This window comes from Cygnus olor, chromosome 3 (genome assembly GCF_009769625.2).
Source record: "Cygnus olor isolate bCygOlo1 chromosome 3, bCygOlo1.pri.v2, whole genome shotgun sequence".
NCBI lineage: Eukaryota > Metazoa > Chordata > Aves > Anseriformes > Anatidae > Cygnus > Cygnus olor.
In genome coordinates this window covers 9,972,944-9,985,489 of record NC_049171.1, presented here as the reverse complement: position 1 = coordinate 9,985,489, position 12,546 = coordinate 9,972,944, and the positions used below count along the sequence as shown (strand labels likewise).

At 37.3% G+C, this 12,546-nt stretch overlaps 1 protein-coding gene across 3 annotated transcripts in view; it reads right to left on the bottom strand.

Moving 5' to 3' along the window:
• Positions 1–12,546, bottom strand: part of LDAH (lipid droplet associated hydrolase) — a 119,487-nt gene that overhangs the window by 37,748 nt on the left and 69,193 nt on the right. The gene's annotated exons all lie outside the window — the stretch shown is intronic.

Genomic DNA, 12,546 nt, shown 5'->3' with positions numbered 1-12,546 from the left:
GCATGCCAAAATGAAATAGTTGTATTTTAAAACCAATGCATTATTTTATTTTATGATAACAGAATATACTGCAGCCTTAAAACAGAATGAAATTAATTAAAAAACCTACCCACACTGAGAAAAAGCAAATTGATACTCCTACTCCCTGGTATATTTCCATGTTAATATCAAACAAATATTCTTAAAGAATACCTGCCACTTTTCCCTGGAAGTATAAACATATTAGAAGAATTCATATAGGAAAATGCCTCGAAGACACACAACTGCTGTACATAGCAGAAGTATCAAGAAGGCAAAACATGAGAGATTCTGGATATTACATTTGCAGTATGCATTTAGGTATAAATCGCTGTGCTTTGTTGGAGACTCAGCATAAACAGAAAAAGATGCAGTTATAGATGTCTGGTTACTGCATATATCTTTCCACATATTACACAAATTAAATGAGTATTTTAAAAAATATGTTCAAATATTTCTCTTTACTCCCAAAGCAGAGTCAGTTCCTGCATGCCATTGCACCTGTGTGCAGCGCCATGCTCTCAGCAGCTCTCTCGGCAGAAGGCAGGGCATGCCGTGATGGGATGCTCACAAAATCTGGGCATTGTAACACAGCAAACAGCAGTAATTCAGGAAATAGAAGTAACTTGCCGTGCTGCACTTTCTACAGTACTTTAAAAGCAGACTTTGAAAGTGTTATTTATATCGAATACAGAACTATTTTAAGAAATCCTTCTACTTTCCAGCTGATACTACTTTGGTTGTAGACAAAGAAAAATACATTCTCGGGGAAATCAGTCCTGGGCCTCTTTTTATTAAAGGCAACCAGCAGCTGAAGTATAGGAATGCAAGACTTGTACTAAATTATATGGTAGTTTCGTGATATTTCAGCTAGGAGCTGAACTCAAACTCTTGTGATCTAAAGCAGATTTGACCTGCGTTCCCAGGCACACATTAATCCTTTGACATCACAGTTTATAGATACAGGATTAGTTGCTTGGAGTGCTGTACTAACCACTGGGGGAAGTTGCTAAACCTTGGAGGCAAAAGAAAGACAAACCAAGAAAGCTGTTACAAAGCTCTCACATTCCTGCATTTTTAATGGCATACAAATTTAAAAGATGGTGGTAATATGGAGGGTAATTTTATTTAATTTCTTTCTTTAATCTTTGGCAGACAATAACAAAGAAATTCAAAATTTATATTTTTCAAACACTTATCAGCTATTTCTTAGTTTACTGCTAGATTCCTGAGCCAGGATTTTGAAACGTGCATTTGCCTGCTGAATTGCTTAAAGATGTAGTTCAATTTCTTTGCAATACCACTGTGGATACAACAGACTTAACGTATTTTATTATAATGACACAGATGTTTGTAAAAGCCATATGAAATAAGTGAATTAGAATTATACAGGTAAGATGAAGGAAAATAAAAAGATTCTAACACTCAACATCAGTTAAAATCATTTTTGTCTTATCAAGTGCCAGGATCTCATCTAGTTGCAATTTACACCAGCTGAAATCACATAGATGGCACACAATTATATTCATGTTACAACTTCCAGAATTATTATATAACTAGTCATTCTGTAGATGGAGGGCATTATCTGTTACAAAGCATCGGGTATTCACAGCTGCAAATGCCATGCTGTACATCATTAAGTAATGTGCAAAGGCAAACAACCCCTTTGTTCATGGAAATCCTTCTCACACATAATGATAGAAATTTCTTGTGATGGCAATAAATCAAAATACAAAAAGTGTTACAGATAACTAGGGCAAGAAATCCAAATCTCCTGGTTCAAATTACCCCTGATTCAAAGTCTAGGGATATTTATTGGTTAAGCACTTGGGAAGGCAGAGAGCTGGCTAATCAGAGGCACTACTCACAGAGACTTGAATGGATTTGGGGACTTCTATAAGTCAACCAGTGAACCTACAGGCAAACATGCCCCATGCCCATGATGATTTGCTGAGAACTGTAGGTCGTATCACTTACCCTTTCTGTGCTTTGGTCAGCCTGCTAAAAACAGTGCATATATTCCTACATTATACTGAAATTGTCACTGCTGATTGTTTTGACAATAAACAATATTTGTAAAATGTTTTTTAACTTGCTTACCAGTTATTTACTTGACATGCTACTAAAGTGCAAGACTTCAGCCCCCAGGATAATGCCTACATTCACAGTTAAAGTTCAAGGCATAAGGCATGGTTTCTCTTTTGTCTTGTCAGCAGTCAGCTTCTTCTATTTCCATTATCTACTTCTAACTCTTTACATTACACAGACCTCAAGACCTCAGTGCTTCAAGGGATGGTAATACAATGCAGCATCTCACAAATTTTTGTGGTTTAGATCTTGTTAACAACAAAAAAACGTAACATTATCCACTATTATATTCCTTTTTGTCACTGTTTATATACTTTGGTGTCTAGAGCTATCAATTTTCAGGTACGTATGGTCTGCACAGCTAGTTTTACATGACAGAGGGAAGAGAAAGCACTTATTTCAAAGGAGAAGTGAGTCCTCGAAAGAATGATGTTGACCAAGGAGCTTTGGTTAAGAGGGATTTCTAAATGAGTATGATTTGCTTCATGTCATTACTGCTTCATGCAAATATTGAAGAACAAAACACAGGTTTCCTCCAAACTACCTATGTAAAGAACTCATGCACATTCCTGTACTTCTGGGCTTTCTATCAAGATTTTAATCTATTTAAAACACGGTGGTGGTATAAAAGTTAAGAGCTATCACAGAAGGAGGATATCCAATTAACTAACTCTGAAGGGAGCTCGGGCACTAGTTTGAATTCTAACATCCAGCATTTGCACTCAAATCAGAAAAAAAATTCTATTTGTAGAGTCATTCACTTTCTAGATGTGAGCATGTGAAGCATGGGACAGGACATCCACATTCAGACAACTGCTATGACACTCAGAGCCTGCTTTTTCCTAAGGAAACCAGAGCTGAAACTCGAGTCAGGACATCCCCGAGCCCAGGACTCTGCCCAGAGCAGGCTATACAGCAACAACTGAGTCTACTCAAGTTTTTAGTGCATAATGGTTATTTCAGCGTTTTGGGATTTGCAAAAACAGTTGGAAATCTTTTGTTTTGATTAAAATGAGAACAGAGAACAAAACATTAAACAATTAAATTTACAACAAATTGCTGTTTATCACTGCACAATTTATTAGCCTTGACCACACAAACAAAGGATTTTTGTAAAATGTTTAAACAGTTTCTATATAAAGACACTGAAAGTATGAAGATCAGATCCAGCCAAAAAAACAGACTAATATTTTTCATTAATGCCTTCAACTGAAAGAGTTGAAATACATTTGGCAGCTATGCTTTCAAGTTTGAGTGGGTAATGCTACTTGTTTTAGGGACTGGTAAATGACAACATTGAAGATATAACACCTCACGAACAAATAGATGCCACTTACAATCAGTATTCAAAAGAGTGACATGATTTTCAGACCTGTTAACTCCTGTGAAGTCAACGAGCAGAGCTCAATGCCTCTGAAATCAGGCAGTTTTGATTATGCATAAGAAATGCTGGCTACAAACTCAGGCACCTGAGATTATGTGGGCATTTAAAATGAGCCAGGAGAGAGCTGTGCCACCTTGTAGCTTGATCTTAATATATAATGCCATCTTACTAAGAGAAAAAAAAATGGGACAGAAGACCAGGCAGGAAGTGAGAAGCCTGATAGGAATGACAAAAACGAACAGGAGCCATTTTAAAGATTTTGTGGGTTTTTTGTTCAGAAGAGATCCCAAGTAGATGAATCCATTAATTGCAGACAGGCTTTGTTGATCATACATCTTGGCTCCCAATGGACAGGTTGTCCCTGCCCACAACACCTCTTGATCATGTTCAGATTTCTCTACGAAAGCTGTAAAATAACAAAACTCTGACCCACTGAAGAAAATATTTCTCCTACACTATCAGAAACTAAAACTTCTTCAAAACTAACCTGCTGGTTCACTGTGCTTTAGTGGCACAATCGATGGTCACTGGAGGCTTGCTCTGACTTTTGAGTGGGGAAGGTTTTGGAAAGTATTTGCTCCTGCTGAATAATCTGTTCTTTCCTCACTGGGGGTGTAGGAACGGTTAATGCAATAACCACCAACAAAAAGAACTCAAGGTTTGGATTCCTCGCCCGTTACGCAACTCGCAGCCCACAGCAACTCCAGAGATGAAATCAGCTGGCAGAAGCAGGAAGCAATCTATTATTTTTTATAAGCGAGCCATCGCGCTGACCCATGGTAAGTACCGAAGCATCCAAGTATGGCTCTGCAGCCACACACCCCTGACCCGTATCGATAGCACCAGGATGTGGAAAGGAGGCTTGATTTTGTATCACAGGGCTGGGAAGAAAGTGAGGAAGTTTTACTTTAAAATCCTTCAGAAAAACGAGGAAAAGTAAAAAACGTTTCTCTGTCAAAAGTAACACTTCTTTTGATATATCTGGTTCATCCCATGTATTAGTTTATTATTCCTCTGTTGTGTTGGCAAAAGAAAAGCTATTATCTGTCAGGTGAAACCTAGTAAATTTTTCAAAGCTAACATAATGATGCACTTAATGGTAATCTACAGTCTACCCTTGACACGGAGTGCCACATTAATCACAATTTCTTTTACTCAGTATGCAGAAACCTGTAGGCAAAACAACTCGGGTCAGGGAAGCGTACCCTGCTTTATTAACACAGCTGTGCTGAGAAGATTTCCAAGAAAACGCGCAGGACAAAACAGCCGGCATTTGCTTACACTTTCCTCGCACAAAACAGGACTTTCTAGGCTTGCCATCTTGCTTTGCTCAGTCCCTTTCCTAAACACACTCCTCTATTCAATTTTTCCTTTGAACACACTGTCAAAAAGAAAGTATATTTTAAAATCTTTAAGAATTTCTTCTTCAGCTGCTCATTTCGAGATGACATTTTGTTTCTTGCATGAGCACACTGTCTGTCACAGCTCGATATACAAAAAACCAAATGATTTCATGACAGAAAAAGAACGAAAGAATGTACAGAAGTTACGAAAAACCTATTTCACTCCTGGTGTGAAGCAATCCCATATTATGTGCGCTTTCTTCTATTTTACCTTCTAGATGTCCTGTGATCCCAAATGAATGTTTGGGGATATTAAATATGCAACACAACAAATATCTTAAACACAGCTGATAGACAATACTATCCTTGGAAATTTCAAAGTGCTTTATAAGAACTAAGTCCCCCAGAGATGTCTTACCATACTTTTTTTAAGGATGAATAAACTGAAATTCAAAGTTAGATGACTCCACATACAAATTCATACTGTTAAGGCAGGAAGATTAAAAAAAAACTCTATAGCAATTCATAAACACCTGCTCTAAGCAAAACTTACTTTTCTCAGTAACCAAACTGTTTCTGCAAAACAGTTGAAGTGGTAAAAGTGTGAATGCCCAACATTTTGTAGAAGAGTTGAAGAGTCTGCATTTTTTTTTACCATGAATGTCTTTGTAGATTAGTTAGTAGCTGTTGAGTTCAAAAGTCTTCTACTAACATCACTGTAGTTTACAGACTACAAATCCCCCTTGAATTTTCTTATTTTATTTTAACTTATCTACAGTTTCTATTTATTAGTGCCCAAATTTTCACTTCGGCACCAGATTAATTTATTTTTTTCTATTCCTTCCATTGCATATCTCTCATTGTGTTATGTATAATCCCTATGACTAAGTGACAGAAAGAAGGATTTTTTTTGGAATTTTTAAAAGAAAATCCTTTGAATATGAAGAGCATAATTTGCTCCCTGCAGAGTTTAATTTGTTTTCCAAACAAAAGCACAGTTAGTGTAAGCAAGTCCTTCTGAATGCTACTAAAACTCTCAATGATACACTTACATTTTTTCTGACGGATTCAAGGAATTCTTGCTCTCTAGGATAAGCAAGCTTTTTGAGTGCCCCTAACAGCGTCATGGCAATGTTTGCCACTCTACTTTAGTAAAGGGTATTCAAGCTTTCATAATCTGAGAACAGACCGGATCAATACTCTTGATCACAACCCCTTCCAATAAGAGTTTTCACAGGTTTACCTAGGATACAGCCGAGGACTGAGTTCTTCAAGCGCGACAACAGAAGCAGGGCTCTGAATGCACGAGAAGGATGCACAGACGCACTAAGGCACAATTTCTCTCACAGTATCTGAGGTTCAATTGGGCAGAACTACTTAATGCCATCTTTAAAGCGAACAATGCTTCACTCTGCTTTTTTTATCTAGGTAGGAGCACAGTAGTCTGAATGCAACAGGGTAACAGCAGAGAGCAATGTGTTCAAGATGCGCAACATTACTTGCAAAGTAAGGTGTTTTGTTGTTTTTTTTTTTCTTTTCTGCTTTTATACAGACATATGAATCCAAACAGTAGTGCCTAAGACACAAAACACTAGAATATAAACATCAAATATCCTTTTAAGGACTAAGCATAAGCACATGCAAGCAGTCCATAAGATTCATTTACCAAATAAACTTTTCAGTGAATTTTGCTTGACAACTTCTGTGCTGCTAGCTATAAGATGTAGTTACTGTCTTGGGCACATGCCAAGTCCAACACACCCCACGTATACATACTGCCCAGGTACACCCTTCTAATTCTTTGCTGAATAAATATGGCAGAACCTAAAGATCCCCATCCAGCACAACGGTTCCATGAATATTAGTCACATCTTACACTAAAAGTACAGCTTCGTAATAAGACAGTAAAGCATGCTTATATGCACAGAGCTGAGTTATGGCAAGAACACAAGTACAACAAACATTTTTCTTTATGGTATCAGTACAGAAATAACCTAAGATTTATCATATAAGAAGCAATGATTAATGATTATTCTGAGTATTTATCCCCATGTATGCCTTCTATAAATATTTCTAAAACTTCAATACTTCTTCAACTTCTAAAAGTTGAAACCAGTAGAAACGTTTTTCATTGCCTACATTTGTGGCTCCCAGTTTATATCACACTCTCAGTACTGGTAAACTAAACTGGGCTGGGACCAATGCTCCAGAACTGAAACTTTTTTATTACTTTCTTTGGTATGATTTTGGCCAAAGCCAGGTAGCCCCTTCCCTGATGATGTCTGTGCACACGTTAGAAAATAGCACAGACCAGGAACTGCTCTTAATAGAAGATATGTGTGAAGCAATCGTGTTTGGGGCTGGGGAGAAAGAAGAAGGCTTGACTGTTCGAATAGAAGCTCCATTTTGACACTTACTGTCAAAATGCCACAGAATGTGCTCTGGTTTCTTCTATTTATTAGCACAGAAAAATAATTTAAACACTAGTTTTAGCATACCTATTTCATTCAGTCAGATGTACCCCACACAATTCAAAGGGATTTAATAACTGATCTTGTATAAGTGAGATTCTACACACACTATGTCATCCCTGGCAATTATATAGAGATCCTCCTTTCTGTTGTCATGAGATCATCCATCAGAATGGGAAGAACCACCAGTCACTAACTCCACATATATTTCCCTATATACATATTCATGACACGTGCTGAAATCTCACCATAAAATAGCATGAAAATCAATGAGAAAAAAACTTCATCCTTTTCAGAGTTAATTTTGGCTTAGTTTCATCCATGTTCATTAGTGGCCCTTAACTCAGGTGTCTAAATTAGTAGTTAAATCATCTGAGACTCCCAACTGAAGTCAGTTTACAGTCATAAACAGATATGCAGAAAATTTCAGATGAACTGAAATCAGTGTAGTAGAATCTTCTGCTTCCTGCTAATGATACAGAGGACCTAAAGCTTCAAATTCGGTGCTTCATGACACAGAACAAGGTGAGATCCTTCCACAAAACACAGAATGGTTTGGTTGGAAGGGACCTTTAAGATCATCTCATTCCAACTCCCCAACCATGGTGGAAACAACACAGCATACTTTTCAGTTAGTATTTTGGGGGGAAGCAAATGCTATTGTAATGCAGTATCTTAGAAAGTGTTCTCCAAAAAGGCTCACTCATAGCACTGTATTGTTTCCAGCACTGAAAACACTGTGCAGATTTACTGATGTCACCTACCATGGCAATGTATAAAGACTGGAGTTTAGAATTTACTTCTGTAAAAGCTGCAGATACACAATAATTCCCAGGATCTGGTCTTGGATTTTCAAACTTATTAAACCACTTCATATGACATGTACAGTATCTATAAAGTGTATGCCAAGACAAAAAATGCATGTTAGCACCATCAACATCAGTGCGTGATGACTGTGACAGCACTGTGAAACTACACTGCTGCTCTGTGTTCTAGGCTACCCCTGACATTGAAGCAGATTAGCTATATCATAACTTCCACTGTCAAATACAGATAAACTTGTATAATGCTTTCCCATTACTTTTTAGTCAAGCAAAGTCTGCATTTGCACCAAATGACCTTGATGTTGGACTGCTTAGAAATCAGAAACATACTCTGCATATGCTCAGTGCTTGCAAATACGGTCTTCAAATTACAGATGCAGTAGAAGAAGAAAAGCTAGGAGAATTTCATAATGGCTGCCACTACCTTTCTTTTGTAGCTAGATTTCAGTTTCCAATGAATGTCAAACTGTCTCAGAATGCCAAACTGGCTTTCTGAGATCCAAGCTGGTTATCTGCTTCAAGATAGTTAAGGCTGTTTTTCTGAGCATAAGTACAGAAAAAAAAAAGCAAACAAATGCAAAAAAATAGGAAGAAGCAGTACAATAATGAGGTTTTGTAAAGCTAAATTTGGTATTTTAATTACTCAGCTCATGGAACAAACTCCAAACTACTGCTATCTTTAAATATGCCCAGGAAAAATAATTCAGAGCATGAACAAGTAGGAAAAAAGTTGGCAAGTAATGCAGCTGAAGGGACACATGAGGGATCGTGAAGAGCTGATGATTTGCAAGTTTGCAATATGATACAGTGAGGAAAGCAAGAGAGAGAGAAGCTTAGCAAGTTAACGTTACATATAGTGAGGAAGCACATCACAAATACCCGAGGAAGCTCTGTCTCCCTGGGAGACAAGTAAGATTGTATTCTGTGCTCTACATCCTAAAAAGAAAGGTTTCAACCAAAAGCCAGCCACGAATAAAGCCTAAAACCAATGAAGAGCTTCAATGATAATTTTTTCTAAAGGAAGTTATCTTTATGCAGAGGAATATGAATAACTTGGCAAAATGGGAGCAAAGAGGGAATGGAGTGGTGGAACATAACTACTGATTTTTAAGGGCTATAAATGTGAAGGATAAGAAAATATTTTGGGTGGGACTAGTGACATAAATAGATGTGATGGAAAGAAATAAAAAAAAAAATCAAACGCACCATGTTCTGAATTCACCTGACAACAGACTGTGCAGCCCACAGAGCAAACACATCAGGAAATGCATTTATGGTAAACAAAGTGCACCAACATGGCACTTACTTTTGACTTTCTACTTTACCTTTTCAGGAGGGGAAAAAAAACACAACACAAATGTTATTTGCAAAGTTTTTAACCCTTCTCAGAAAAATTCAGAATGAAACATGAAGTTGAGAACACTAGTGAAAATATTTCACTTTAATTAAAAGAATCATGTTAATGAAATGAACTGTTTTAAACACTCCAGCACAAGATGATCACTAAACCCAGTCCATAACCACTCTGCATTTCCTTGCTGTCTTGCAATAAGAAACCCTCTAACAACCAATGACAAATTTATGATGCTTTGGAAAAAGACCCAACCCTTCAAAACCCACGATATAGCACAGGATGAGAAGATGGCAGACTCACAGCACTATCACTGGCATGGGTCCCCCTTTCTGATATGGAAGTCATTAAATTAAAATATTCAGAAAATCCCAGGAATTTATTTTTTTTTTAGCCACCAGAAAATGCTTCCAAAGAAAATCACAGAGATTAGTGCTGATGGAGAATTCCCTTCCTCCCATAATTTAGGTTCCTCATTATCCTCGTAGGCTTTCCCTCTACCTATTTCAGTCTGAATTCCTCTTTCTTGAACACGGTTGGCTAGAAATTACACTGCACAGTAGTATGAATGCTTTCCTGTCCTATAAACTGTATTATGCCAAGCTAAAATGCGGGTGAGTTCTCTCCGTGGTGACATGTCATTCATCTTCATAAAATCACTGATGGAAATCCTTAGCCCTCTACTGTGCACTTTGTTACTCCATTGAGAAAAGCAGGCTTTTCTTAAACCCCACCTGTGCAAATATGACTCACAAGATGTATAAGAAACAGCAAATATACAGAATACGAAGATACCATTTTTAAGTCTCTCTCCTGAACACCTAAACTTTTAATTCTTACAATATGTGTCTGAGAGATGAGGCTGCCTCCTCAAAGTGCTATGCTGACACGGCTGTCTTCACAGCCTTCTCCCTCTTGTTCCTTGGCCAGGTTGTCACTCAAAGGTCAAACTAGAGCCCCGTCAGCAAGAGCTGAGGCTGGGGAGAAGTAGTAGCCAAGCCCCAATCAATGTCTCCTCTAGAGATCTGCAAAGCAAAGCAACTTGAAATTCATAACATACTTTAACAAAACAATATTGCTTTCATATTGTATTGCATCACACCCTCGGCTCAGGTTGGCTGTGTGACAAGGGCTGTTTCCTGTTGGAGGGCTGTTTTCCGTTTATCTTAGTCTGATGTCAGTGATGTCTCTGCCTCTTGGCATCTGATGTACTCTCCTTTGTTCATACTTAACTTCATGTTTTTATAGATAAAATTACTTACGGTGTAGTCTAACAGATTGGAGTCTGAATTCAATTCATATACTGGATTTGAACAAAAGAGGCAAAATGAGAATTATCAGTGTGTGATAGAGACCACCCTTGTTTCTTTGGGACCACAGGTACAACCCTTGTAGACCCCTTCTCACATCTGTAAAACTTCATGACTATACGGACCTTAAGGGAGCTGGTCAACCTGTGTCAGACATCTCCAACGCTTTGAAATACAACAGAGAGATTTTAGAACTTTGGGGAATTTTGTTCTGAGAGCCTATTACTACAACAGGCTGGATTCAGTGTAACAGAAATTCAAACAACCATACAGTGGAATTTTTACCTCAGTCTATTTCTGTTTGGACATACACATAAAGCATTAACTATATGGATTCTTCAGGAAACAGTATACATACATATATCCATACATATATGTGTTGTTTCCAAATACTTCAACAGCATTAACATCCTTCAAGATAGAGAGTAATGAAAGGTACAGATGATGCTGATATTTGTTTTGTGCACTTGTGCATAATCTTCACACTTTCACAGTATTTTGCTGTGATACTAACTGAGGTAAAGCATAAAGACCTATTAACTGTTTCTCAAAGGAAAGATTAAACTGTTGTAAGGACAATGCTGTCCTTAGTGATATTAGACACATTCTTTTTTGTAAATTCCCAATTGAATATATATGAGCTGAACAACAATTAATGAAATTTAAGGGTAAACCTTCTTTTTGAGCATGTTGATTCATAATTTCCCAACCATCAAATTTCTTGTACCATCCTAAGTAGTGCAATGTAACACAACAGATTACAGCAAACTCACTTTTCCGTTTCCCCACCCTACAGACTCATTCACAAAGCCAAGTTTTTTCCTTACTTTTCATGACTTAATCAGAAAAATATTGTTAGAAACAACTTAAGGAGCATGCCCTGCTTTCATATTCTGTCCCTGGTATATTTTTTGCCTGAGGTACGTCACCATTTCTGGGAGAAGTTAGTCTAAGGCATTCTTTTAGCTGTAGCACAAACAACAGCCAAGAATAGCCATGCTATTCCTTACTAATGAAATGCAGGAGCAAAATGAATATACCAACGCACCTCGTAGGCACCTAACCTGTGTTGTACTTTTACAAACTATTCTGGAAAAAGAAGATGGGAATAATTTAAGGTATAAATAGATGCTAACTCCTAGCTGATGCTGCTCAATGGTAGGAAAACACACAAACTCAACTTTCCAGCTGATGGAAAATGTCAGAACTCCCCCACGCAAACAAACAGAAGTACAGCCAATTTGTTGGCTGCTGCAGAAATTATCCTCAACTCAGCAGTGCATCTAGTACTGTTTTATTTCTACTCTATGTAGCAAAAATAGAAGAATTTAGCAGGAAAAGCAATTAGTAGGATGTATTGAAATCAAAGTTAATCTATCTGCTCCACACCACTTTAAATATTGTTTTCTCCCAGTCTGTTGGTCTATTACTCTTTATATTCAACATATACAGTATTACAATATAAATTACTATGCCTTCTTTCAACTTCTAAATTTGACCCATGGTGTTCAAATATATACAGTGCATACACTTTTCAAATGAATGAAAACTTAGGTTTATTTTTTTACTATTTGCTTTCAGATTCTACCTGATGATATAAATAGTAAGCAATATTCTCAGCTGTTTGAAATGCTCTACAGTGATCATAAGGACTTCCAGGTCCTGGCACTGTCTTTACTTAACATACACTATTTTATTTAACATACACTATTCAATTTTATTTGAACTTTGTCTTAATACCTCAAGCCTCCAGTGCT